At 39.8% G+C, this 27755-nt stretch overlaps 2 long non-coding RNA genes across 2 annotated transcripts; one reads left to right on the forward strand and one right to left on the reverse strand.

Annotated features, from left to right (window-relative positions):
• Positions 1-1350: 1350 nt before the first annotated feature.
• Positions 1351-4298, forward strand: LOC117675555 (uncharacterized). Its single transcript, XR_004594235.3, has 2 exons — positions 1351-1639; positions 3705-4298. It is a non-coding gene; the product is annotated as an uncharacterized LOC117675555 (long non-coding RNA).
• LOC148115284 (uncharacterized) lies at positions 2823-7174 on the reverse strand. Its single transcript, XR_015732358.1, has 2 exons — positions 5613-7174; positions 2823-4293 (listed from the first exon to the last, which is right to left on the reverse strand). It is a non-coding gene; the product is annotated as an uncharacterized LOC148115284 (long non-coding RNA).
• Between the last annotated feature and the right edge of the window lie 20581 nt (positions 7175-27755).

Below are 27755 nucleotides of genomic sequence, written 5' to 3' on the forward strand. Positions count from 1 at the left end.
CTGTCCTATCTGCCACTGTGCAATTGGTAAACCACATAGATGCAGTAAGTTAAAATACTCTCACCATATTCTCACCATATTCGTGTTCACCATATTCTTAATGCAACTTTAAAACAATTTTGTCGTGTCCATCTTTTTATTTATGACTGTGTTCCTATATATTTCTAATATGCTGCTTCAATGCATTATGTAGGGACGCAGTGGCTCAGCAGCTAGCTCAGCTAGCTCAGCAGACACTGAGCTTGTCGATCGAAAGGTCGGCAGTTCAGCGGTTCGAATCCCTAGTGCCGCGAAATGGAGTGAGCTCCCGTTACTTGTCCCAGCTTCTGCCAACCTAGCAGTTCGAAAGCATGTAAAAAATGCAAGTAGAAAAATAGGGACTACCTTTGGTAGGAAGGTAACAGCATTCCATGTGCCTTTTTTTTTTTTTTGCTTTAATTTATATGCCGCTCTTCTCCGGAGACTCAGGGCGGCTTACAATGCGTTAAGCAATAGCCTTCATACTTTTGTATATTTATACAAAGTCAGCTTATTGCCCCCACAATCTGGGTCCTCATTTTACCTACCTTGAAAGGATGGAAGGCTGAGTCAACCTTGAGCCTGGTGAGATTTGAACTTGCAGTAATTGCAAGCAGCAGATGTTAATAACAGTGCTTTAGTCCTCTGTACTACAGGCTCTTGTCTGGTGTTTAGTCATGCCGGCCACATGACCACGGAGACGTCTTTGGACAGCACTGGCTCTTCAGCTTTGAAACAGAGATGAGTACCACCCCTAGAATCGGGAACGACTAGCACATAGGTGTGAGGGGAACCTTTACCTTTACCTTTATGCATTATGTACATTGTAGTATGTATGGGGATACTGCAGCCTTTTCAGAAGAAAAACTGAAGGAGGGAATGTTTCTTTTCATTAATTTATTTTACATAGACACATTATTCTTTAGAAGATAAAAAAAGTCAACCTGCATAGGAAGGGCAGCAATTGACATAGGATTAGTTAGCCAAAAGCAGTCCTTGTTATAGCTGCCACCTGTGAATCAAGTGACAGCTGAGGATCAAGCAGCAACTCTCTGACTGCAACTATATTAAGCATATTTCAGTTACTGTTTCCATTTCAGAATGGCAGGATATTATGCCATCAATTTTAGGAACCTGGCTTGAGATAGCTCCTGGGATTGGAGACTATGCAGGGCTCAGGTTGCCCATTTCTATTGTAGAAAATTACTATAAAGGTCTGGGAACAGCGTAGTGGTTAATGCATCAGGCTAGAAACTGGGACATGGTGAGTCTTGCCAGCAAGGTGACCTTGGCTCAGACCTTTTCTCACAGTCTTAGGAAGCAAGCAATGGCAAACCATTTCCAAAATCTTGCCAAGAAAACTGCATGGATTTGTCCAAGCAGTTGTCAGGAGTCAAAAACTGACTGAAAGGCACAATAAAAAAAAGAGGGGGGGGAGTTTTAGGAAGTCCAGCCATATCCCATGACCAATCAATCTTCTGATGTAAGCATCTCCTATCTAGATACCCCATTGTTCAAATGCTGAAATTGGAAATACAGCTTTGCTGAGATTAATTCTAGTTTGTCTAGAGAAGAAGATACTGGATCTCTTGAGATCCCAACCACGGTGTTTCTGGATGAGGTATGTACTGATCTTTAGAGCAGTGGCAGTGACCTAAGCCAGGACATTGGTACCTTCAATAAAGCACAAGTTGACTTTAGAATCAGGAGCAATTGATGACACAGAAGCATAAGTGGGAGTAGGGAATCAAGATGTGGCTGTGACTGAAGCTCTGTCCTTTTTCAACATGTGTTATGAAGCACGTTTTAAAAAGGATGGGGCTTTTTTTTTAATAATAATTTTTATTAAAGTTTTTTTTTTAAAAAAAAATTTCTTTTCAACAATTTTGCATCAGTAAACATTTTTATTAGGAATACTTCCAGGGACCTATGATAAAAAAATGCAATATTTAATTATACATATTACAACAGCGGCAAGAATAATATACACACAAAATTGGAAAAATAATAATATACCAACAGAAGAAAATTTGATTAGAAAAGTTTTGGAGTGTGCAGAGATGGACAAACTTACAAAAGAAATACAAGAAAAGGAAGAAACAGAATATTATATGGTATGGGAGAAATGGTATGAATGGTTAGAGGAGCGGGATAAAAGGCAAGGAAAGAGTAAATGAGGAAGATATAAGAGTTGAAATGCAGTAACATACGAGTGGAAATGGAACGGACACAGAATGTATGATCGCTATTGAGTACACTGTTATCTTTATGTATCAATATATGAACTATATGTATAAATGGCAAATTGAAGTAAGGGAGAAAAATGGATATGTAAGAAATGTTTACTGATGCGAAATTGTTGAAAAGAAAAGGATGGGGCTTTAATTGTGCAGCAATAACTGCCATCTTGACTTTTTTACCCATTCACAGACTCCCCGAAGGGCATTTTTTTTTTTTATTTATTTGATTTATATGCCGCCCTTCTCCGGAGACTCAGGGCGGCTTACAGTGCGTTAAGCAATACAGTGCGTTAAGCAATTTAAGTGTCAGCTCTGGTGAATTGTACAAACTTAAGGAAACCTCTCATTTTTCAATTACATTAATCTTTTGGGGAGCACTAGCTACTTTTTCTATTATATGCTTATTATAAGATTTGTTAATAATCCCAATCAATTAAGATTATGGAAAGTGAAGAACGAAACAAAAATAAACTATTTCCTGTGACAATATCAATTATTTGAAAATATAATTTTCAGCCTGCTTACTGTCCACCTAAAGTCAATGCCCAGAATCATCTAGAGCAGGGGTGTCAAACTCACGTCATAATGGCGATGTATTGGGACTTTTCTGCGGGCTGGCCTTGACAGCCTTGATCTAGAGGTAAAGTTATGCTGGAAAAGTACAGTCTTTTTAACAGCCTTGTGAAATGCATTGCCTGTAATATCCACTTTGTTCTAAGCCAGGGGTGTCAAACTCAAGGCCCATGGGCTGGATTCGGCCTATGATGCTGTCGGATCTGGCCCGGGGGACTGTCCTGGTCTACCCAATGCAAAGAGGAAAAATTAGGCCAGTGTGGCTTCAGCCCAGTCTACCCAATGCGAAGAGGAAACATGCAGCAGTTTGGGGGGTGAAGTCAAGCTGGCCACGCCCAACCAGTTGGCCACTCCCACCCAGCCCCTGGAGGTCAACCACAACCCTGATTTGGCACCTCTGCTCTAAGCCAACTGAGAATTTAAGTGTCAAATACCTCTTCCATTTTCCACCCATTTTTATAAATAACTGTAGCTCTGTTATTTGTCACTGCTGTTGCCAGAGCAACAAAAGGAACATGAGGTCAAAAACTGGTTGTATCTCAATATGATGCCTCATGGATCAGACCATGTAGACCCGTGGCTCTGGCTATGAAAACACAGTATCAGAACAGTATTAATAGCCATAGTATCCTCCTCAAATCAGGAGGCTGTCTTCCTTCCTGCCGCTGGTGCTGAATACCTCCCCTTGCTTATTCAAATTACGAGAATTCTCAAATCCAAACCTGAGTGGTGGGAAGAAGCTTGGAGTAATGTAGGCACTATGAGCCAACATAGTTCTTGTTTTCAAACTATTAAAAACAAGTTTATTAACACACATGTAAATAAAACATAGTTCAAGTTTCATTTATTGAAAACGTTCTTCTTTTTCTGCAGGAAAAAGGAGTTCTTGTTATGGGCTTTAATTGCAGGAAGAGGGAGTTTTTATTTGTTCTCCAGTTCCTTGGCAGACATCATTGGAAATCATGATCTTCCGCTTTCCAGGAAAATGGTTTTATTAAAATCAAGTGACTCAAAGGGATCATAAATATTCGCTCACAACTGGATTCTGCCTGAATTCAGATGGATGAAAAACATCATGTAGATGCAGCTCACGGTTCACCAAGAAGCTTCCCTGTGCAAGATTTGAAGCAGCTTTCAGGTTTTTTTAAAAAATGGGAAATTATTTACAAATACAGTAAAAAAAGAAATAACTTACAAAAAAGCCACACAATGAAGGCCTGTAAAAGAAAGCATACCAGATGATTTTCCAGCAGTTTGTGTGTGAGAGAGAAGAAACATTTTCTTTTCTTATACATTAGTATCCTCGGCGCAGCCTTCATGGGAATGCTTAACTTGCCTAGGCAGCTGAGTCAATGTGCAGAGGCGTAGAAAAGGGCTTGCTGACAAATCAGATTGTGTTTGTTCTTCTCTTCCCCGTGATGCTAAATAGAGCTCTGACCTTATGATCCTGATACTTTATAATCTAAACAGGAGACAACTTTTGTTTAATAGAACTTTGAAAGCATCATAAAACATAAAGCTTCCTTGCACATTTCTTTTGTCTCAGTGTCACTCAAAAAAAAATATACAGAACCTGCCAGCAAATTTTTTAGTAGTGATAAGTACACAGAATAATTTTTCCATACAGCCTCTTAAATTTCAAATGGCCGGTATAGTCATAATCTGAAGTTGCTGTCCTCTAGTTCCAGATGGACCCTCAGGAAGTGCTGGATTTGTTGGAGTCGCCCCCTCCGAGATTATAGAAAGAATTAGTCTTCTCACCAGAAGCCTCTGGAGGTACTTCACTTTGGTGTAAGTAGAAGGCCAAACAAAGCACTTCAGGAGAGAGGATGGGAATTTGCTAGATTCAAAATCCCTCCATCTTAAACCATTTTCTCACCAGAAGGAGGGTTTTATGCTAAGCGCTGGATTTGTTATAAAGAATTCCCTTTGACCGACAAGGAAGAGAAGAGAGGAGTAAAAAAATGTATCATCCAGAATTAGCATCGACAAGCCTTTGGATTTCTCAACAGCATTGACATTTGGCTCCCAAACAGTATACTTAGGGTTATTCAGACTAGCGACAATCTCAGTTTGTTTATTTTTAAGTAGTTTTTGTCTAATAATAACTAATTTTTAAAAAGGTTTTCATAAATTGTGCTCACTTTATTATCAAATTCCTGTGAGACAGATTTTATAAACACAATTATAGAAGAAAACTCTCATGATTATGCATCCTTTTAGGCCACAGAAGTATGCCTCAATGCTAGAAAGTATTTCCATTGTGCAGTAATTCTGTCCCAACCTTCATAACACCCCTGCCTATTTTCTTACCCATGGATTTCCATCCCATGAGGTGGATGGACTGCAAAAAGATTAATGCCACTAGCGTTTTATGAACACATGCCCTTAAATTCAAAGGACTTTGCCTTTGAGCAGACCTACATTTATTTAAATAATTTCTGTCCTGCCCTTCCAATTTTCCAAACAGTTCTCAAGGCAGCATATAGCATTCAAAATACCATAAATTATTTAGAGCAGTTTTCACACACTTGGCAATTTTAAGCTGTGTGGACTTCAACTTCCAGAATTCCAGAGCCAGCCAAAACTGATAGGAAACCACAAAAGCAAAAAACAGCATAAGTTATCTATTTTTGCAAAGGCTTCATGTGTGCAAATTTTGTTGACCGGCAGACAAAAGTACCTCTTACACAAGTATATCATCCAACCATAGTTTGTAGATGGTAAACAATTATGCAGCAGATAAGTGTCTTATACACAAGCAGAAGTTCAATGACCCACCTTAAAAAAACCAGCAGAGGGCAGTACAGATATAATAAAGTATTGAGTAAGCCATTTCCTAGAAGGCAATAGTAAAATAGGAAAGAAAATGAGCAGTGCTGTACAAATAGATGAGTTTCCTGTTGCCTAATACTCTATGTAGTTACTCATAACCTCATAACAGGAGAACAAGACTTGATCCAATTTCACCCCATACAATAATCCTGAACCATCTAAAATGTGAGAGGGAACACTATACCCTCAGTAATTGATATCTTTACATCTTTGCAAAATAAGGCTTTAAAAAAGAAATAATGATTGAGACACACTCAAATTAGAAGTTGCTGAAGAATTACAAATTGAAGCTAATCATCTAAATGCATCTTGGCTGGAAAGAAATCAGCTACACACCCCTGACTGATTGCTTCAAAGGCCAAATACACGGAGGAGGTTTCCATCAACCAGCTGACTGGAAGGCAAGTTTCACCTTTGCAGCAAGCTTCTTAGTTAAAACTTCCAAATAACATCCATATGATTTCCTCTTCCTCAGTCATCTATCTTGTCTTTTGACCTTAACTGGATGTCTCTTTATCATACAATGGTTTGTGCAAGAAAATATAAGTCAGGAGAAGACAAAAAAAAGGGGGGGTGGGGAATTATCATCATCATTAAATGACAGAACTGTTGCAATGCAATCCTATGTGCCCTATTTGAGGGTAAACATCACTATTAAGTATTCAGGATTAAAAACCTTTGACATGCTGAAAATAAATATTTTTTTTTAATTAAATTTTATTAACATAAATGTAAAACACAAATACATGTAAACACTTATACATTAACAAAGAGTCAATCGACTAACTTCTAGAAAACCCCCAAATCCATAAAATTTAAAATCCCAATTAAAAACCATTTAGGCTAGGCCGGCTTGGTGGAATAAAAACGTCTTCAGGGCTTTACAGAAGGTCCGGAGGTCCGGGATCAATCGTATTCCAGGAGGCAGCTCGTTCCACAAGGCGGGTGCCCCCACAGAGAAGGCTCTCCCCCTGGGGGCCGCCAGCCGACATTGCCTGACCGACGGCACCCTGAGGAGGCCCTCTCTGTGCAAGCAAATTGGCCGGTGGGAGGTTATCGGTAGCAGCAGGCGGTCTCGCAAATATCCTGGCCCTAAGCCATGGAGCGCTTTAAAGATGAGAACCAACACCTTAAAGCACACCCGGAAGCCCACCGGGAGCCAATGCAGCTCACGCAGGAGAAGTGTTACGTGGGAGCGCCACGTCGCTCCCATAATCACCCGCGCGGCCGCATTCTGCACCAGCTGGAGCCTCCGGGTGCTCCTCAGGGGGAGCCCCATGTAGAGAGCGTTGCAGTAGTCCAGGCGTGACGTGACCAGGGCATGAGTGACCGTGCACAAGGAGTCCCGCGCAACTGGCGTATCAGGCGTTAAAAAGCCCCCCTGTTTGCCAAAACAGCCGGGTCCAGAGAAGGCTTCTTGAGGAGGGGCCTCACCACCGCCTCTTTCAAGGCAGGAGGCAAGAAACCCTCTCTCAAAGAAGCATTTATAATCCTCTGAGCCAGCCTCGTGTTACCTCCCGGGTGGCCAGTACCAGCCAGGAGGGGCACGGGTCCAATAAACATGTGGTTGCGTTTAACCTCCCCAGGATCCTGTCCACGTCGTCAGGAGTCACAGGGTCGAACTCGTCCCAGATAACATTCTCAAGACCAGCCTCAGTCACCCCGCCAGGATCTACCCAGTCAGAGTCCAAGCCTTCCCGAATCTGAGCGATTTTATCGTGCAGATACTGTGCAAAATCCTCAGCCTGCCCTTGCAAGGGGTCTTCCCGCGCTCCCTGATGTAGGAGGGAGTGAGTCACCCTAAACAAGGCGGTTGGGCGGTTATCTGCCAATGCAATAAGAGCGGAAAAGTGGTTACACTTTGCCGCTTTTATCGCCACTAGATAGGTCTTAATATGAGACCTAACTAGTGTTCGGTCGGAGTCGGAGCAACTAGCCCTCCAACCACTCTCTAAGCGTCTTTTCCAGCGCTTCATCTCCCTCAGCTCCTTGGAGAACCAAGGGGCTGGGCAGGTTCGGCGTCGGGTCAGAGGCCGCAAAGGCATGACTCGGTCCAGAGCACTGGCGGCCATCCTATCCCAGGCAGCCACCAGGTCTTCAGCCGAGTCGTGAGCCAGAGTTTCAGGAACTGGCCCAAGCTCCCTCTGGAACCTATCAGGATCCATCAGGCGCCTGGGGCAGAACCACCTGGTCGGTTCCGCCTCCCTGCAGTGGGGTGCAGCGGTCAAAAAGTCCAGCCTCAGGAGAGAATGGTCCGACCATGACAGGGGTTCAGTAACTATATCCCCTATATCCAGACCACTTTTGTAAGCCCTGCACTCAGGAAGGGAGGACCTACCAGCAAGGGAGGCAAAGAAGCTTTTACAAAACAGTTTTGAATTCTTAAAAAAAAATAAAGTACAGGTTATCCTCGATTTATGGAGCCAAAATTTATGTTGCTAAGTGAGACATTTGTTAAGTGAGTTTTGTCCCACTTTACGACCTTTCTTGCCTTCGTTGTTAAGTGAATCACTGCAGTTGATAAGTTAGTAACCCAGTTGTTAAGTGAATCTGGCTTCCCCATTGACTTTGCATGTCAGAAGGTCACAAAAGGAGATCCCGTGAACCCTGGACACTGCAGCCTTCATAAATATGAGTCAGTTGCCAAGCTTCTGAATTTTGATCATGACCGTGGAGATGCTTCAACTACCGTGAAAAATGGTTATAAATCACTTCTTTCAGTGTCATTTGTCACTAAATGAACTGTTGTTAAGTCGAGGACTATCTATACTATTTCTGTTAATTATGTCAATATGACTTTACAATTTTATAGATTTTAGCTCAGGGATATCCTGGTCAGCGGGAGGGAGGTGTTTCAGAAAAAAATCCAAAACCATAGGATTGAAGCCCTGCCTCCTTTTAGAACCATCTTAGCCAGCATCTTGGCTTTTTTGAAACCTCTGCCCCATAGATACCTGTCTTTTATTTATTTATACTTTCAGTTAAATTCCCTCCAGGGTGGGTTATAAAACAAAACCTATTTGGGAACATATCTGAAAGCAATATAAATAAGAAGAATGGAATAAATAGAATAATGAACGGCATTAATTCTAACATTTCTTCCCGCTCCATATTTCTACCAGTTTTATATGCCAAAGGCAAATCTCCTAGACTGGCCCTGAATATATCTGTTTTATTCCAGCATGGATATTCTTGCTTCCCTGTTTATTTACTTATTTACATAAGAGTTATAAAATGCTTGACCCACAACCATTTGGCATTTTAAACTATAAAGAGTTAGTACAACAGGTGAATGGGTTGTTGCAAAATATAATGTAGGAAACCAACATACAGAATTTCTTGCAAAATTAGACATTTAATCTGAATTATCTGCTGACGAGGTTTTAAAAATATTAGCACTGGCAAATGATTAAAGGTTTTCAAGTGGATTAATCAGGCCATTTATCTGCTGACTTGAAGTAAATTTCCTCTCCAGGGTAGTAAGGCCAGCTCAAAAGAGGAGTCAGAACCTGAGTTTTACTTTGAAGTGCTTACAATGTTAGCCAAGAAGGAACAAAAGATTCTGATCTTTTCCAAGCGTCTGTATATGATAAGGCAGAGAAGCTGCTCCCTACTTCCCAGTTGCTGCTAACAGGCCTCTTTCCTCTTTTCATTTTCAGCTTACTGGAGACTTGGCGAGTCTGAGAAAAGGTTAATTGGGTGTCTCTTACAGGTTTTTTTTTTTTCTGCTGCTGTTGAGAAGCTGACAAGACATGAGAAAGCACAAGATGCTAATTTTAGTCCTGTTTGTTTTGGAGGATAGTTTCTTCCGGTGTGCCAGACCTCTTTGGAAACTGCACATTTAGCTTTTCAAACCCCTGTGTGCTGCTTAAAGGAACAACTGTAAGTACCTTTGCAAAGCCATTCTGTAGCCATCTGCAACCCGTGGCATCATCTCACCACGTGCTTCTTCTCAGCTGAACTGCTCAACTGACTTGGCTTTACACAGCTTCAGATCACAGCTGCATTCAAACCGCATAATGCCATTATGTGGTTGGTTGTGGCTCAGCGTGTTGTGTGAACCTAGCCATTTGTGGCTTTGTCTACAACTGTAAAAAACTCTGGATTAGTGCCATGCATGGACCAAGTTAAAAAAGCCAAAGCAAACAAACAAACCACAGTATGACAGTATAGGATGTGAATTTAGCCACTGTCATTTCTTCAATCAATGACAAAGCAAACCATGATTTTAGTGTAATGTGTGAATAGGGTCCATCAAACCCATCACTGGACTCTGCCTTTCTTTAGACTTTCGACAGGCAAAGGGTTTTCTTGTCATTTTTCCACCAGATCCTTTTTGAACCAGAAATCCAGGAATTTAACTTAGAATTTTCCACATCAGCCTTTCTCAACTGGGTGCCCTCTCAGTATGTGTGGATGGATCTTCAACTTCCTGAATGATACACATAGCTGAGCTTTAAAAAGCAAAGCAGAGAGTCATCCCAATTAATACTTGGGAGACCACCAAAACCCCAGGATTGAAGGTAGGCTAAGAAGTTGAAAATATCCTGGAAAAAAATAACAAACAACTTTTCCATTAATGGCAAAAAAAATAAATAAATAACATGGCCATGTTTACAAAGATCCCAGAAGTTGAGCTCAACTTAAAACAAACAAAAATAAAAAATAAACTCACAATCTGCAGTGCCTCTTGCATCTTTTGATTGTTGCTTAAATGAAATCCCACTGCTGAAAAATTAGCGCTCTGGGACTGCAAAAATGGGCCTGGCATTTATGCACAGTCTACATCTTATTGGCTGGCTATCCCTGGATCATGTAGCATAGTGTTTGACCCAGCCAGTTTGGTTAGCAGCAAGCCATGCTTAAATTGCATCTTAGTACAAGGCATAACCACCAGTGTTTTCTAAGTGTTTTCAGTTGCCTTAAGTATGACTTCCTGCCAAAGCACTAACGTTGCTTGTGGTGAACAAGCTGGCTTTTCAGAAAACTTTCAACCAGAAATCAAAGAAACCAGAACCCATTTTGAGACAAGCAGAGCAGACCAGTATGTGAAATCTGTAACTTTTTTTTTTACTCATACATATTAGAGCAGAGGCTATTTTGCTAATTATTTTGTGAAGGTGGTCTCATTTTAGATTTTTTGAGAACATGTTGTGGACGCCTTTGTGAAATGGTTGCAGTGATGGCCTCCCCTAAAATATCCTAAAATGGCAGCCAAAAGAACATTAGCAGTGCCCGGACCATCTAGTTCAGCAGTGTGTTCTCACAGTGACCAACCAACTGCACAGGGAATCCCACTAATCTCCCAGCAGATGGCCTTCAAGCTGCCAGCAAGTTTAATAGCTACTGATCCCTGTGATTTCCGTGAATTAATCCAATCCAGTTTTGAAGCCAGCTAGTTTAGTATCCAGTACACATCTCCTAGTAGTGAATTCCAAAGTGAGAGAGCGAGCAGGTTTGGTATGCCAGTGAAGGTGCTGGCCTACAAAGCAGGAGATTGGGAGTTCTAGTCCCCACTTAGGCATGAAAACCAGCTAGGTGGCTTTGGGCCAGTCATTCTTTTTCAGCCCAATTCACCTCACAGGGTTATTGTTATGGGGGACATAGGAAGCAGGATTATTTGGTATGTTTGCCAACTTGAAGTCCCATAATACATAAAAGGCAGGACAAAATTTTAATAATAATAAAAATAACTCCAATGAGCCATTACCTTGACATGGTTGTATGCCTTGCATGGTCTGAGGAGGATGAGAGCCATGTCAGATGTTCAACCATATTGAATAGGTCAGGTGTCATTAGAAGAGCCAGACAAGTGTCTCCCATAAAAAATTACAGAAACTCATACTGAATTGGCCATTGTTCGGGTCAAAAAGGGCTATGCTAGGTTTTGGTGTTCCTAGACACCTGGTGACAAATGAGCTACAGAACTCGGGACTGTTAACTGAGCAACCAAGGCCAGCAGCTGCAGGATTATTGGAAGAAAAGTAGTTTGCCCATCACAAAAATATGAAGACTGAAAAAAAAAGAAATAATGATCCGTTATTACAAATCTGAGAATACCTGAAAAGAATGCACCAGTTCTGCAAAGAACAACATCCAGAATTGGAAATAACAGAACAGAGGTTAGCAGATTAATGTCGATTTATAATATGTCAATTTATAATATGAAATAAAGTATTCACAGAAGCAGAATTGAAAAAATGCAAAGGTCTAGCCAGGGCAAAGAAATCAAAACTTTGTGAAAAGTAACTCTGCCTGTAGAGGCAAACCAAAGGGAATCAGCATTAGAGGAAATGAGCATGGTTGTTTTTATTCCCATACCAAGTACCCTCTCCTCTGCCTTCTCCTCAGAAAGAATAAAGCTCTTTAACTAAAAAACAAAAGGAGTCAAAACAAAGAATAACTGACCATCCAGAAAAGCACAAAAACAACAGAATAAGGCTGCCTGAATTGAAGTTTGTTCCAAAGAAACAACTAGTAGAAGTACTAAAAGATGCCAATAGTGTAATATCAAATATAAGCAGTAACTCGCAGCAAGAAACAAACCAATTAATGTACAGCACAGCTGCAATTAAAACTGAATACCTGGGATGCAAAATCAAGAAAAAAAGGCAAGCAGTGCACCACCAAAATAGCCCACTACCACTGGAGGGATCCATACCAAGCTGCCCTGCAATATACATGGTCCGATCTACGAACATTGCTTGGCTGTAGGGACCAATAGCAGCGGGTCCCTTGTAGTACTGATGATTCTCTTCACTAACGCAGCCATAGCAGCAGAAGCAGCGGAACAAGCCCTCCTTCGGCAACTGCCAAGCCAACAAAGCCAATGCTTCACTGATCCTGAACTTTTACCCATATCCCAAACTCAGCCCTGCCCCACCTCCCTTGGCGATGCCGCCCCCTCGGCCAACAGAACCAAAAAGCGCTGCACCAAAATAGCAGATACGGTTGGAAAATAAGATCAGCAAACTAAGATCAGATGTAAGCAATCCAGAACAGATTGAAAAAAAAGTTGGAGAATGAGAATATTGATCTAGATTCTAGAAAGATTAAGGAAACATTGGAAATAATAGAGCAGCAAGCAACAACTACTGTATAGTCAAAAATACTAGCATATATGAAACTCAAATTGCACATAATAGGCAGAATCTCCATTAGCAGTCAAATCAGATATTTCTACTGATCCATCAATGGACAGACTGCAATGAACTAGTCAACAACTGACAAAGGAGAAACAGTGCAGTTCTAGGCAAAGCTATGGGATGACCAAAAGAAAGAAGAGAGAGAGAGGGAGGGAGAGGGAGAGAAGAGAAGAGAAGAGAAGAGAGGAGGGGAGGGGAGGGGAGGGGAGGAGAGGAGAGGAGAGGAGAGAAAAGGAAAAGAAAAAAGAAAAGAAAAAAAGAAAAGAAAAGAGAAAAAAGAAAAGAAAAGAAGAAAAAAAGAAAAGAAAAGAAAAAGAAAAGAAGAAAAGAAAAGAAAAGAGAAAAGAGAAAAGAGAAGAAAAGAAGAGAAAAAAGAAAAGAAGAAAAAAAGAAAAAAGAAAAAGAAAAGAAAAAAAGAAAAGAGAAAAGAGAAGAAAAGAAGAGAAAAAAGAAGAGAAAAAAGAAGAGGAGAGGAGAAGAGAAGAGAGAGAGAGAGAGAGAGAGAGAAAGCTGAGATGAAATAAGTTGAAATAATATCTGAAATGGTGAAGAAAAGGGTAAGAATGATCAATGGTCAGCACCAGTTGAAGATGAACTGCATGGTTTTGGATTGAACATTTGATTGCTCTACACCCACTTGTCACCAAGCACTTTAACAACACACTGCAAGGAGGTAAAATTGAAGATTGGGTAAACTGGTAAAACCTACCTTATAATGAAAGATCCAACAAAAGGGGTAGCCGCAGAAAACTACAAGTCGATTACCTGGTTACCAACAGTTTTCAAATTGCTAGCTGGTGTAACTAATGCAGTTGAACAGCATCTAGTTGAAAACAAGCTCTTGCCACTTCAGCAGAAAGGAAACTGACCAAACAGCAGAGGAACAAAAGATCACCTCCTAATTGACAAGATGATTTGGAAAACTGCAAGAGAAGGAAGACCCAACTTGAATGTAGCCTGGACTGATTACAACAAGCCATTTGTCTCCCTGCCACATGACTGGATAATTAAGTGCCTAGAAATAACAGGAGTCAGTAGAAACATCAGAAGCTTTGTGCAAAGATCAATGGCACTATGAAAGACAGAGTTGCTGGTCAATGGTGATAGACTGGGAGAACTTAATATCAAGAGATGAATCTTTCAAGGAGATTCGCCATCACTATGGTTTATCACTGCATTGATTCCTCTGTCATCTACACTGAATAAGTCAGATCAATGTCATCAAATATTAATAAAAATCTGCCAAACTATCTCATCTTCTTTATCTGAAGCTATATGGAAAAATTCCATCTGAAATAGAATTGCTGCTATTGCAGTGGAGTTTGGACTGGACAAATGTGCCACCCTTACCATCAATAGGGGGAAAATAGTGAAAAATAAATGACTCAAATTGTCCTAGAGAAGTAACACCAAGATTCAGGTTGAAGAAAATCACTACAAATATCAGTTCAAGCTGACAACATCAAGCACACTGAAGTCAAGAAGAAGGTTAGAAGTGACTGCATCATGAGAGTGAAGAAGATTTTAAAGTCCAAACTTAATGAATGAAATACCATCAAGGCAATTAGTACCTTGGTAATTCCAGTCATTGGATATACAGCTAGAATAGTGGACTGCACTCGAGCAAAATTAAAAACCCTGGAGAGGAAGACCAGAAAAATAATGACAATGAATTATGACCTTCATCCATTCAGGGATGTTGATAGATTCTACTTACCAACAAAAATAGATGGGTGTGGAATGTTGGAAGTACTGTACACCGGATAGTTGAAGAAGGAAAACGAGCATTGGAAGAATATCTGAAAGACAGTGAAGAAGATACACTGAAGCTACTATGCATATGGACACCACAGAGACCAAGCTGGTCTGCAAGAAAGACCAAATAGAGAACAGAAAAGAGACATGGCAAGGCAAAGTGTTACATGGCCATTGCATTAAAAAAAATAGCAGGCAAAGCAGATAACAAGAGCAGGAAAGTTGATGAAAGAGACAGGGGGCTAATTCTGGATGCACAAGACCAAGCCTTAAAAATGGCGGCATATAAATTGGACTAGTAAATAATAAATAAATAATAAAATGCTTGAAAACTGCAAACATTATTGTGGAAATCACTCTGCATATGTTTGCTGTTTTCTTTTAGATGTTGGGAGATGGAGACAGGGGGCTTGGTGTGGAAAACAGATTCCAAGATTCAAGACTCAGGCTATAGACCTGAAAAAAGGGAGTTGTAAAATAATTTATATTTGTTATACTTTTTAAAGGAGGAAACCATTCCCAATAAGATGAAGTTAATTGAGATGTTCTCAAAGTTTGTAAATAAATTTAGTTGTTAATGTCTGTGCTCAAATTAGATATTTTAATTTGAAATTCCTTGATGTTTTGGTCCCTGCTGTAAATTTACCGTATATTAAAAACCAGCACCAAGAAAATGTCCATTTATGACATCAGATATTTCATTACCTGTACTATGTGTCCGTTTTGCATTTTGTCCTCTGACCTCTTGCATAATTATTAGATTGTCCACCCAACTAAACCAAGATGGCATTGAATTGGCTACACCACAAAAGCCAGTCACACATGAATGGCACAAGAATGTCTCTTCAGAGTATACTACAGTGACCATGTGTCCTTTAGTTACTATATAGTAAAGGATAGTCCTTTATTTCAGAAGCTGCCCTTTAGATTTGCTAAATGGAGCCACTCAATGCACAGTCTTTCTCATATTCATATAAAAAATGTGGAAATTTAATTGTCTTTATAAACAAAATTTACATATGCTGTTTGATTTTGAATATTTTATTATTATATACATTTACAAAAAGGTAACATTTTTCTTGGTTTTGCTCCTGAATTTTGCATTGTAAAGCAAAATAATGAACACAAAGAACTCTTTATCCTATAAACCTCTTTCAAATTTGCCCCTTTTTCAGGTTCATCTTGGATTTTTTCCAAGAAAATATGAAGACTGTATTTCAAAAGGACAAGTTACTATCTAAAACCTCTTTACTGTAAAACCCTATTATGTGGTTATACAAGATAAATTCCCCGGAGTTCAGCTATGCTTATTTCTATACATTTGGACTCTTGATTTCGAGACTATCGCAATGAAGTTAAAGAAGCCGTATTCTGAAATGCTGAATAAACCAACATGGCTGCAATTTCTCCTTAAATCAAGTTCAGATGGGATCCTTTGTTGCTGTGTGGACTATGTCACATCAGCAAGCCTCAGCATGGTTGTGGATCCTTACTGAGGAAAGGACATTGCTCAGGATATGTACAGAAGCATGCAGGTAATCCTTGACTTACAGCCATTCACTTAGTGACCATTCGAAGTCACAACAGCACTAAAAAAGTGACTTACAACCATTCTTCACATGACCGTCGTAACATCCCTACAATCACATGATTAAAATGCAGGCGGTTAGAAACTGACATGTATGTATGATGATTGCAGCATCCTGGGGTCACATGATCGCCATTTGCAATCTTCCCAACCAGCTTCCAACAAGCAAAGTCAAAGGGTCAAGCTAGATTCACTTAACAACTGCATGATTCATTTAACAAGCATGGCAAAAAAGATTGTAAAATTGGGCACAACTCACTTACCAACCTGTTTCTTAATAGTTTTTAACTTCTATATGTATTTGTATTTATTATGGCTGTTCACCGCCCTGAGTCCTTCGGGAGTAGGGTGGTATACAAATATGAAAAATAAAATAAAATAAACCACCTTGCTTAGCAGTGGAAATCCCGCAACCAATTGTGGTCGTAAGTTGAGGATTAGTGTACATTCTTTAATTTAGTGCTTTCTGGTCAAGAGCACTCTCCATATTTGTGATACATGTACAATCTTCTCCCCAAGATCATTGAGCTTGGGAAAGCCAAGTGTAACTTCCCCCACCCCCAGCTCTTGTTTTGCTCATTACTTGACTGATGGCTCTTAAAATAGTCTTACCTCAAGCAGCCATTTAGCTGCTTGTGTGGCAGTGCCAGTTTTGGTTCATGCTGCGGATGTTTCAATCCCACAAATGTCCCACAAATGTTGCTAGTTGTGAACTGAGCAAAGCTCAGCCGAAATGCAGCCCGGAAATGCAAGCTCCACCACAGCATCTAGGGGTTCAAGAGGTTATGACAATAAAATGAAATCATGCGTCTCTAGTGCTTTCGTTGGCTCAGTAGAGGAGTCTGCGACCTCCCTGCCCGGCCTCCAGTTCAGATAAACATCTCAAAGCTTCCCATTCCTTCCAAAGGCAGTTTGTTTACAGTCACTTCCAGGCCCTTCCAATACGCTTCTACGGGTTTTTTTTTCTAGACTGAAACTGACATTCCTAAGTGCTTTTCTAGATGACTTCCGGAAGTCTCAGTTACATTTTCCAGTAGTTCTGCCTCCCCACCCTTTGGGATCCATTGAGTGGCTGAAAAGAAGGAAGGTACAGTGAGCAAACACAAAGAGCAGATACAGCAATGAATTCTGGAACCTTTGAAATAGGATGTCAAATTATTACAGAGGGGAGGAAAAGGGACTGATTTGGAAATGTTTCTACTCTTGACAATGATGAAAAGCATACAATGTAGGCAAAGTTACAAGCTAAATGATTATTTATAATTCATCTTGAGTATGTAAATTATCTTGCTAATATCTGGAACAGACCTTATTGAATAGTTTATTATTTCCCAATCGCAGTTGGGAGAGGAGAGAATCACAGCTGAGAGAAGAGGGAAGCCTTCGTATCAGAAGCTTCCCAGTTATTATGTAAATTCTTTTGTTTGTTTCTTTTCAACCACTTCTATAAAAATGTGTTTCCTAAATATCATGTCACTGTTTTACAAATAATTTTCAAAAATCCAAAGACTAAAATACAGTTTCCCTCCTGTTTTCTCTACGTTTCCAGCACCATAACAACATTTATTTTCCCAGAGGAAAACTGATGTGGCTACTGTATTCAGTACCTCTCCAGCTCCTTAAAATATTGCATATTTATTTATACAAAATATTGCATAGATTGCTACTGGAAAATGAAAGGCAATGCCAGAGACAGCCTTTCAGTCCTCTTTAGGAGCAATAACTCTGTAGCTGCTATTTCCCATTTCTTAGCTATTAATAGAGAAATCTTCCATCCTTTTGTTGCAAAAAATAATGACTTTTTACCTGCTAACAGCAATAGGACTTTTAACAGCAAACTGCAATATGCTGCTGAGAGTATTATTTAATAGTTAGTAGGTTTCTGATCTCCTTTCTATTCTGCCATGAATAAATATCATATCGGATTCCTGCATGGCATAGGAAGTTGAAGATCTCAAAGATCCCTTGTCTATGGAGATTCTCAGTCATTCAGGTCATGGTTGTCCCAAAGCTACTTTTTCAAGAGGCAACTGGACTTTCTGGCTTGTCTTTGAAGATGTTTTGCTTCCCATCCTAAAAGCTTTTTCAGTTCTGCTTTCGCTTCTTGGATGAAAAACCAGAAAGTCCAGTTGCCTCTTGAAGGAAACTTTGGGTCAAAGATTCCTTCCATCCTTTAGATTCGATTCTATGAATCTAGGAATTATGACATAACATAAAGTCGTAAGAGTTATTACTTTCCCCGTGCCATTTTATGAGCAACAACTATTCAATGTAACCATTTCTGTTGTGCAGTTGCAGCACCACAACAGATATTGAGTGATACTATTACAGAGATAAGGGGGAGGTAAAGTCAAGAGGGTAAACATGATTGCATGATCAAATCCTTGCCCTCTTTTTATAGGGATTATATGCACAATGCACTTCTAAAATAGATGGGCTTCAATTGCACAATAATAGCTGCCATTTTTGCTTTTTGGCATACATCACAGCTGGTGCCAATATACATTTGGATAGTTTATTTTTTTAAAACATGTTTTAAGGGTCAGAACTGCCATAAATGTTTCAGGGAGACAGGTGATATTTTGTGCAAATAGAAGTTTAGGGGGAAATGTTGCTTGAAATATCTGTTTGCAATCCTGACAGGCTACAGTTTGGGAATCATTTGTTGGGGAATTGATTTTGTTCTGCCAAGTTACTGTGACATTAACACATTAGCCAAAACTGTTGTACGATGGCATTGTTACTAGGCAAACAGAAAGGAAAGGTCAAGTTGGAGCAAAAAAAGAAAATGCTGAAGTTTCAGGACTTTTACAAGGCTATGCCCCTTTCTGAAGGACTGGAGGGAAGGAAAAGGCAGGATAATCACCAGTACTGATGATGCTACCACATTTGGACATCTGCAAGAAACATCTGCAAGAAAACAAGCAACCTCATAGAGCACCAAAGACCCCACATTTCAACCCTGAGCTACAAATATTCTCCTTTACAGCTGTTTCTAGTGTGGAGCTGTGAAGTGCAGAAATCAGGAAACCCAGGCAGTTCAAATTAATATAAGGGTTTATTTCAAGTTTAAGATTCTCTACAAGAATCTGAACTACTAACAGTCAAAGCAAATTGGCAGTAGATAAGAATTCAAGGTGGGCTGGACTTAGAGCTCTTGTGGGCACGAAGGGACTTGAGACTGATGACACATTTGATCCCTTCCTCGGGCTCAGCCTGGTCATCTCCTACTTTAATATGGCATTTCAAATGTGAGATAATGTATATTTCACTCCTCTAAATTTTTACTCTTTCGCATTTTATATTTGAAAATAGCAGACTTTTTGTGTTCTTCATCCAAGACCAATCACCAGCCAAAGGGGACATGACATCATTTAAGAAACATTCCTCAAGGTGATTTTTTCCTATGTTCATTTATGCTGCCCTACCTAACCTGTCCATTGTTGTTTTGTGAAGCAAAGTGAAACTGTGAGTATAATATAACTACAGCAATTTCCTTGAAAATCAAAAAACTAATCAAGGAAAAAAATCAGATTTTGCTTGGAATAAAATAGCTGCAACAGAACGATATAGTAGTATGCTGTGGTCTTAAGGTAGAAAGGAAGTTAGAGTATCATTGTACATTATATATATATAGAATGTACATTATATATATAGAAGCTAGAATGAAACATAGGAACAATTAACAATGAGACAGGCAGCATATAAATAAAATAATAAAATATAAGAAATAAAATAAAATGATTTACCTGGGAAGATTCTAGAAAACAGGGGAAATTCCTTGTAAATAACAGTTGATTGCAGAATTCCCCAAGTTTAGAAGTCCACTGAAGATACCTTCCAAATCCAAGTAGATTAAGAAGAATTAAGAGCAAGGCATTAGTCCTAAAGCATTAGTTGACATCTCAAATCATAGTAATTTGTTTCAATCACAATTTATTGACTAAGGCACAATTGTCTGGTTCACATATAGCATGAAAAACAAACCTCAACAACTGAATTCAAAGTGAAGATCCAGATATTTTTTAGGCTTTTGCTGATTTTATTTATTTTCTGTTTCACTCTTTCCTGGATTGAAGTTTGAAATGTTCCTACTGAATTTTCAACCTTGATTTTAAATTAAGATATCAGTTGTATGTATATATGTTCATTTGTTCATTTAAAACATTTATTCAGTACAGTGTGCTGATAGTGGGTCACAATAGAATTGAAAAGGATTGGTAAGAAATATACTAAACTGTACATGTCGTATAAAATATCACAGATAAGCTAAGAAATAAAATAAACAAAGGAACAGTGTATTTAAAAAAATATCAAGGGAAAAGCAATAAAATAGAAATTAAAAGCAGCGATAGAATACCATAGAGTTCTTTTTAATTCTTTTTGTGAGGGTTTTGATTGAGAAAAGGTTGTAAAATGTATTTTAAAGGAACCATAAATTTGGGTCAAGGAAAGTCAGAGCTCTCTTTCAAAGGGGCATTCAAACTAGAATCATAAAGTATGTGGGCAGAAGCAAACGCTCACATGTTTTAACCTGAATCTAGTGAATTCCTATTTCAAATGCTACAGACGCTTACTCTTTTTCCACCCCTTCCCTAAGAACAACTCATTGTGGTCTGTTCTAAGTTTGTTAACCTGGGACTAAGCCAGTTTCACTCCATTTAACACAGTAGCCTTCCCATAAACCATTCTGGGCCTTTCTGCCAGCATGAGATCATTGTCTTAGAGAAGAGAGGGCGGCTGAGGAGGGAGGCGGGATAGGACCTTTGCAAACAGCTGGGACCACTTCACGTCTGAGTTTGTTGACTTCACCGCTCGGCAAACACAAGATAAATCCCTCAAGTGCAAATGTGCCTGAACTATGCCAGAGACAAATGGATTCCATGTGAGCTGAGTAATGCTGGGGAGAGGAGGGGGGACAGTCAGAGGAGAGGGAAGGAGAACAAGACTGGGAATGCAGACAGAGCAAGTGCTAAGGAATCTGTGTTCCCTCCACCTCAAACAATTGTTGCTCAAAAACACCAAATGTCACCACTAGTCCTGTCTAAGGAAAAACTTTTGAGGGGGGGATACAAACTCCTCTGGGCATTGTTCTGGCCCTTTCAGAACTCCTGCTTCAATTTACTGGAGCCTCCCACCCACGCATGAGGCCCTCTTGTTGAATGCCAGAAGATTTCTGGCTTCTAAGAGGCAGGGGCAGAAGTCAGAGGAAGAAGGGTTTTGGAAGCAGAGAACCAAACCAGAGCTTCACCCTGCTCCTGACACTTCTTTCTCGTGTTGGGGCTACAATTTCCGGCCACTAATCGGTTCCTTGTGCCTCTTCCATCATCCACTGTTGCCCGGGGGCCTCAGTGGATCTAGTTCTGGTGCTTAAAACTGACAAAAGGGAGGAGTTTTGCACTCAGCAGGGTATGGACTGGTGGCCACCGACTTCCAATGGAATACTGCAGAGAACTTGTTTTCTTGTATTTATTTATTTATTTATTTATTAAATTTGATTTATATGCTGCCCTTCTCCGGAGACTCAGGGCGGCTTACAATGCGTTAAGCAATAGCCTTCATACTTTTTGTATATTTATACAAAGTCAGCTTATTGCCCCCACAAACTGGGTCCTCATTTAACCTACCTTAGAAAGGATGGAAGGCTGAGTCAACCTTGAGCCTGGTAAGATTCAAACCTGCAGTAATTGCAGGCAGCTGTGTTAATAACAGGGTGCTTTAGACCACTGTACTACCAAGGCTCATTTATTACATATAATTTATATGCCATCCAGTTCCCAACTCTTTGGGTCGTTTATAGCAATAGGGTTAAAAATATAAGCAATTAAATCGGGATGAAATGTAAAATTTGTTACTACCACTTCTGTGGGCGTGGCTTGGGGGGGGGTAATGTGACTGGGTGGGCGTGGCCAACTTTTTTTTTTTTAACTTTTCAAAGCATTTTTTCTAATGCTTTGAAAAGCCTCTGACGATCAGGCAACACAGCTGGGATCGTCAGAGACTTTTCAAAGCATTTTTTTACCAACTCTTTGGCCAAGAGGTTGCAGAAAAAAATGCTTTGAAAAGCCTCTGACGATCCCAGCTGAGCCACGCAATCATCAGAGGCTTTTTTTTTTACTTTTAAAAGCATTTTTTCGTCGGAAGAGATTGTAGAAAAAATGCTTTTAAAAGTAAAAAAAAAAGCCTCTAATGATCGTGCGGCTCAGCTGGGCATGGTGAGGGTGGGGGGGCGCAGGGATTTTTGCTACCGGTTCTCTGAACCACCTGCCGCCATCGCTACCGGATTGGGCGATCCGGTCTGAACCGGGAGCATTTCACCCCTGAATTAAATGGTCAAAATATATTAAAGCAATTAATGGAGGATAGATCTCTCACTGATTATTAACAACAGCTATGAACTGGAAGTTGAGATTCTTCTTGTTGTTTCTGTAGTGGTTATAATTTTTACAGGGACTGGTTGCTAGCCTGATGCCCAACCCTCCTCTTTTCTCATCTGGGCTTGGGACCAACAATGGCGGAGTGATGGCAATTAGAAGGTTTAAAACAACAAGGCAACTAGCTTAGAAGAGATAACCGCAGAGATCTTAAAACCTGACAGCCAGGCTGTGGTGAAAGAGCTGACAACATTGTTTAATAAATGTTGGCAAAATGGTGTAGTTCCAGAGGACTGGCAAAGTGGGGCTATTGTTAAAATCCCCATGAAAGGCAACATCTCGGAATGCACCAATTGGCAGGGGATTACCTTCCTCTCAGTGCCGGAAAAATCCTTTTGCATAATTCTCCTTAGGCAACTGCAAAGTGCGATACACCAATATCTGAGAGAAGAACAAGCCAGATTTTGCTGTGGAAGTTCCTGCTGCGAACAAATCTTTACCTTATGAAATGTCATAGAACAGTGCACTGAGTATCAACATCTGCTGGTGACTGATTTTATTGATTTTAAGAAAGCATTTGACAGTGTCCCCAAGAATCTTCTCTGGCAGATCCTGCATTTATATGGTGTACAGACAATCTTTATTATTATCTTTATGGACTTATATCTATAATCAAGCAGCTGCACTAAGACCGAAAATGGTCATACGGACATCCTCAAAATTATTAATGGAGTTAGACAAGGCTGTATTCTATCACCACTCATGTTCCTCGTGGCCCTCAACTATGTTATGTGATGAACGTCACGCACTGCGAAACACATTCATTTTTTTGACCAAGGCCATCTTGGTGACCTGGATTTTGCAGATGATATTGCCTTACTTGAGGAAGATGAGATGAAACTACACAAGTGACAACTGCCCTAGATGAAGAAGCAACCAAAATGGGCTTCAGAATAAGTGCCAAAAAAATTAAAGATCAGGTATATGAGCTCCAGGGCATAGATACAAGGAATCATAATTGGATCACAGTGACTTGAGGAAGTAAAAAGGTTCGGTATAGTACCCTATTTGGGTACTGTAATCACCCAAAATGGAGATTCAGAGATGGATGTCAAGTGTCACATTGGAAAAGCAACAGCTGTTTTCCAGAGGATGAATAAAATCATCTTTGTTGTCTATATCACTGAAACTTAAATTCCATTTTCCCAAAGTTGCTTTTCAAAAGGCAACTGGACTTTTTTCCAGTTTTTGTTTTTTCCTTGAAGCCATTTCATTTCTCATCCAAGAATCTTCTTCAGTTCCTGTTGCCTTTTGAAAAACACCTTGGGACAACCATGACCTGGATGACTGAGAATCTCCACAGACATCTAAAGTCCATTTGCTCGTCTCTATAGTGATCCCAACAGCCATTTATGACAAGTGAAACTGGAAGGGTCAATGAGAATTAACAAGAGACTTGATGTCTTCTAACCGAAATGCCTTCGCTGAATCCTAGATTCGCTGTTTTGATCATATTACTAACAAAAAAGTGCTCTAAAAGAGTTTCTCCTGCAAATTACATAATATTTCACATGCAGATGACTCCAACTTGCAAGTCATATTCTCTGTATGGAGAACAGAATCCCCAAGATGGCAATGAGATGGACTCCCCTGATGCCAAATGACTAAGAGGACATCCTCAAAATACATGGCAAAGAACATTAATGGAAGACCTCCATGGATCCAGGAGAGGATCTAACACTAATGCTAATATACTGGAAACTTCCAATTCATGGCAATGCATCTTTATGTAGCATTGTCCTGAGAAATAGGGGAGGAAATGACAAAAGCAGCATGATATTGTATATGTATAGAAAAGAAGCAGAGCTTGCAGCTTGACAGTGTAACACTGCTTTCCTTATTTTGACAAAGGTTTATGATCCCCCAGTGGTCTTTATCTGCCTACAAGATAGAGAGAAACCATCAATTTGATCCCTTGTTCTTGAATGCAGCCAAGAATCTGGCCATCTGCGTTGGGAAAGAAAACATCTGATTAACAGATTTTTCCTTCTTCAGCAAGACCATTCTAATTTTCATAAGAAAATAAAGATTAAGAGCCTTGGATATGCCAGTTTCTGGTGAAAGTAACCAATTGCCCTTGTTTAGCTTATCCCTCCCTAGTTAGGGTATCTTCTTGATGTGGGGTCTTTGGTGCTCTCTGACCTTGGTCATTTTCTTGCAGATATTTCATTATCCAACTAGGTAACATAATCAGCGCTGAACATGGACATCAACTCTCACAATGTCCAAGCCAGCATTGCAGAGAATAATGAGAAATGAAAACCACACATTTAGAGGTCATCTTGGTTAGGAAAGATAGATCTAATGATCACTAAAATTGTCCCCCTTTGTGTACAATGTGCATAAAAGGATGTGTATAATAATTTGAAACAGTTAAGTAAGATGAGTGGGTATTTCCAGCAACATCATGTCTTCCCAGTATCTTTGCTAATTTTCCTACTGTTCAGTCACAAAGCATAAGTTGAATTTGGTGCATGACCTTTTTTTTTTTCTAGAGCCCAGACATTGTATAGCATAAGCCAAGTTCAGAGATTTGACTGGCGCCACTCAAGAAGAACAGCAGCAGCCTGCATTTGCTGTCAGTCATTTGGTTTCACAAAATCCTTCATAGCTGCTTTCCAAATGGAACAGCCTCCCTCTTCCTAATAGCATGTTTGATTTTTTTTTTTTTCTGGAGCCAACTGCTGTCTCTAGTTGGGTGACCTCAACTAGGCTTTAGCTAAAGTAGTTGTGAAATAATTTACCCAAAATGATAGAAGTGGGAAATGCATCCAAGGCTCAGGATAGACCGAAGTTTTCCTGTAGGATCCAATCTGGATCAGTCACCGGGGCCAGAGTTTAATGTTCCGAGCTTTCGGACTCGTGCTGGAGCCCATCCTCAGGGAACTCTCTCTCATCAGAAAATTTGCCTTCATTCACAAGGTTTTCCTATTCAGAAGCAATACAAAGCCATTATGACCAGTTCAGCAGGAAACAATGAAATCATCTCTTGGGGAAAAAGTATTTTAGTGACACAATCCAGGTATTTGTTGTGTTAATCACTCAGGGGGAAAAAAACCACAAGGGACCTTCTCTAATCACAAGCTGCAGAAATGCATAGGCTGAACTCTGAAAAAAACCTTCCTTGCACAATCGGCCACTTTGAATTGAGAAATGGCTACAAATAAATATCACTGGTTGGCTACGTTTTGTAGTCACTAACACACTTTCTCCCCATTAACTGTGTTGGTGTTTTTACAAGGAGGGTGGGTAGAGATTGAATACGTGGACAAGTAACAGGTTTATTTTAACATATTTAAGATAAAAGACACAATCACCACTGCATTTATTTTTAATAATAATATTCTGCTTTCCTCTATCCAGAAATCTCAGTAGTTGACTAAGAGGGGTGTTTATCATGGCCACATTAGCATGATGTCTTCAATCTTCAAACTAATTGGAAAATAGGGTGACATTAATTGTAGAGTCCCAATGACAAGCGCTGTTCTGAAATAGAACTAAGAACAGTAGAAAGTAGAGTCATATAAAGTAGAACTTGTACAGTAATGCATTATGTTAGGTTAAACCCATAATTGCATGAGTGGCAAAAACCAGCTTTTCCTCACCTTGGCCTAGCACTCTCTTCCAGGAGCTCTGCTCCTGTTTTCCTGATTCCTGGTCTTTCCAACAACTGCTAGATCTAGCAGATCTAGCAGATCTAAACTGCTAGATACCTGTATAGCAAACAATTAAATGTCTGCATATAAGATGCCCATATAAGAACTGATAAGAGCTTTAGAATGTGCTGGGCAAGCATAGCATGAGCAAATTTCTCCACAGAGGTCAAATGTCCAGGCTCTTTTTCAGTCCAAGTCAGAACAGCTATGTAGAACACTACCACCACATCACCAGAGTGGAGGGGATGAGTCCAAAGCATACTCAAGTGGCCAATAGAACAACATAATTACTAATATCATCAGTGAAATGTTTTAGATCATTTGTAAGACAAGAATATTAGATCATTTGTGTCAGGAGAAGAGGGAAAACACTACTTTAAAAATAGAGAAGATAAATATGGGTTTAAATTGCCTTCAAGGTGAACTGGGGATGAAACAATGACAACATCATGAGATGTTGTCCTTTAAAACAGTTAGGATTTTCATTCTGGCCTCTCTAGAGGAAAATATGTATAAAACAACAACCAGCTTAGTCTGAGCTTCAGATCTAAATGAAAGTAGCAAAATAGATAGGTAAACCAGCATTCCCATCTTTATAAATGTGTCTCTCATGGAGGATTTCACACTTCCAGTTCTTCAGTGATGCTCATTGATCTCCTGCACCTCCATCCCAATCCCTTCTTTGAATTCTTGGGACTATGCTTGTGGGTGTTTTGCACACTTCCTATATCTCATTTTAAAATGTTTACATGGGAATTCAGGAATTTAAAGGAAATGCTGTCTAGTTTTTGACTTTTGTTTTTAGAGTAAGCTGAACATTTTTTTAGTGCATAAATTGAGATGTACAGTCTACCTTAAATCAATCTTTGTGTGTATGTGTATTGGTGGTGTGGTTAAGGCAATAGGCTAGAAGGTGGAAGGCTGTGAGTTTTAATCCTTAGTCACAAAGCAAATTAGGTGACCTTGGGCACTTGCTCTTTCTCAGCCCTAGAAAGAAAGTAATGGCAAGTCATTTCTGAAAATGCTGCCAAGAACAGCATTCACCCACACACATTCCTTCATGCTCACGTGACAGCTATAAATGTAATGGAAAAGGAACATGGGAAGGATTGTTGGAAGAGATCTGGAAGTCATCTGTACCTGCTATAGGCAATGCACTAATGGACTCACCAGGAAAGTAACTTGACTCCTAGAGATTTAACTTTCAGAAAACCAAGGCAAGGGGCTTAAACTCTGAACAATGAAACCTGGAGCTACTCTCGACAACTTTTGTTTCTCAGCCTAGCCCGAACAATCCTCACATTAAAGATAAAAAGAAGCACAATAGCAAGAAAGTGGTTTGTTTACCCAGCATGGATTCCAGGGAACATAGACCATCCTAATTAAACAAAGAAAGCTGGAGCCAATTGCAAGCAGAAACCTTTTTCAAACTGCAGGATTAAATGGCAATAGTGGAATAGGTATTGTAAAGGGAACCTTTGCTTGACGAGATTTTTGCTGAAGAAATGGCT

This window comes from Pantherophis guttatus, chromosome 2 (genome assembly GCF_059756535.1).
Source record: "Pantherophis guttatus breed Tessera chromosome 2, ASM5975653v1, whole genome shotgun sequence".
NCBI lineage: Eukaryota > Metazoa > Chordata > Lepidosauria > Squamata > Colubridae > Pantherophis > Pantherophis guttatus.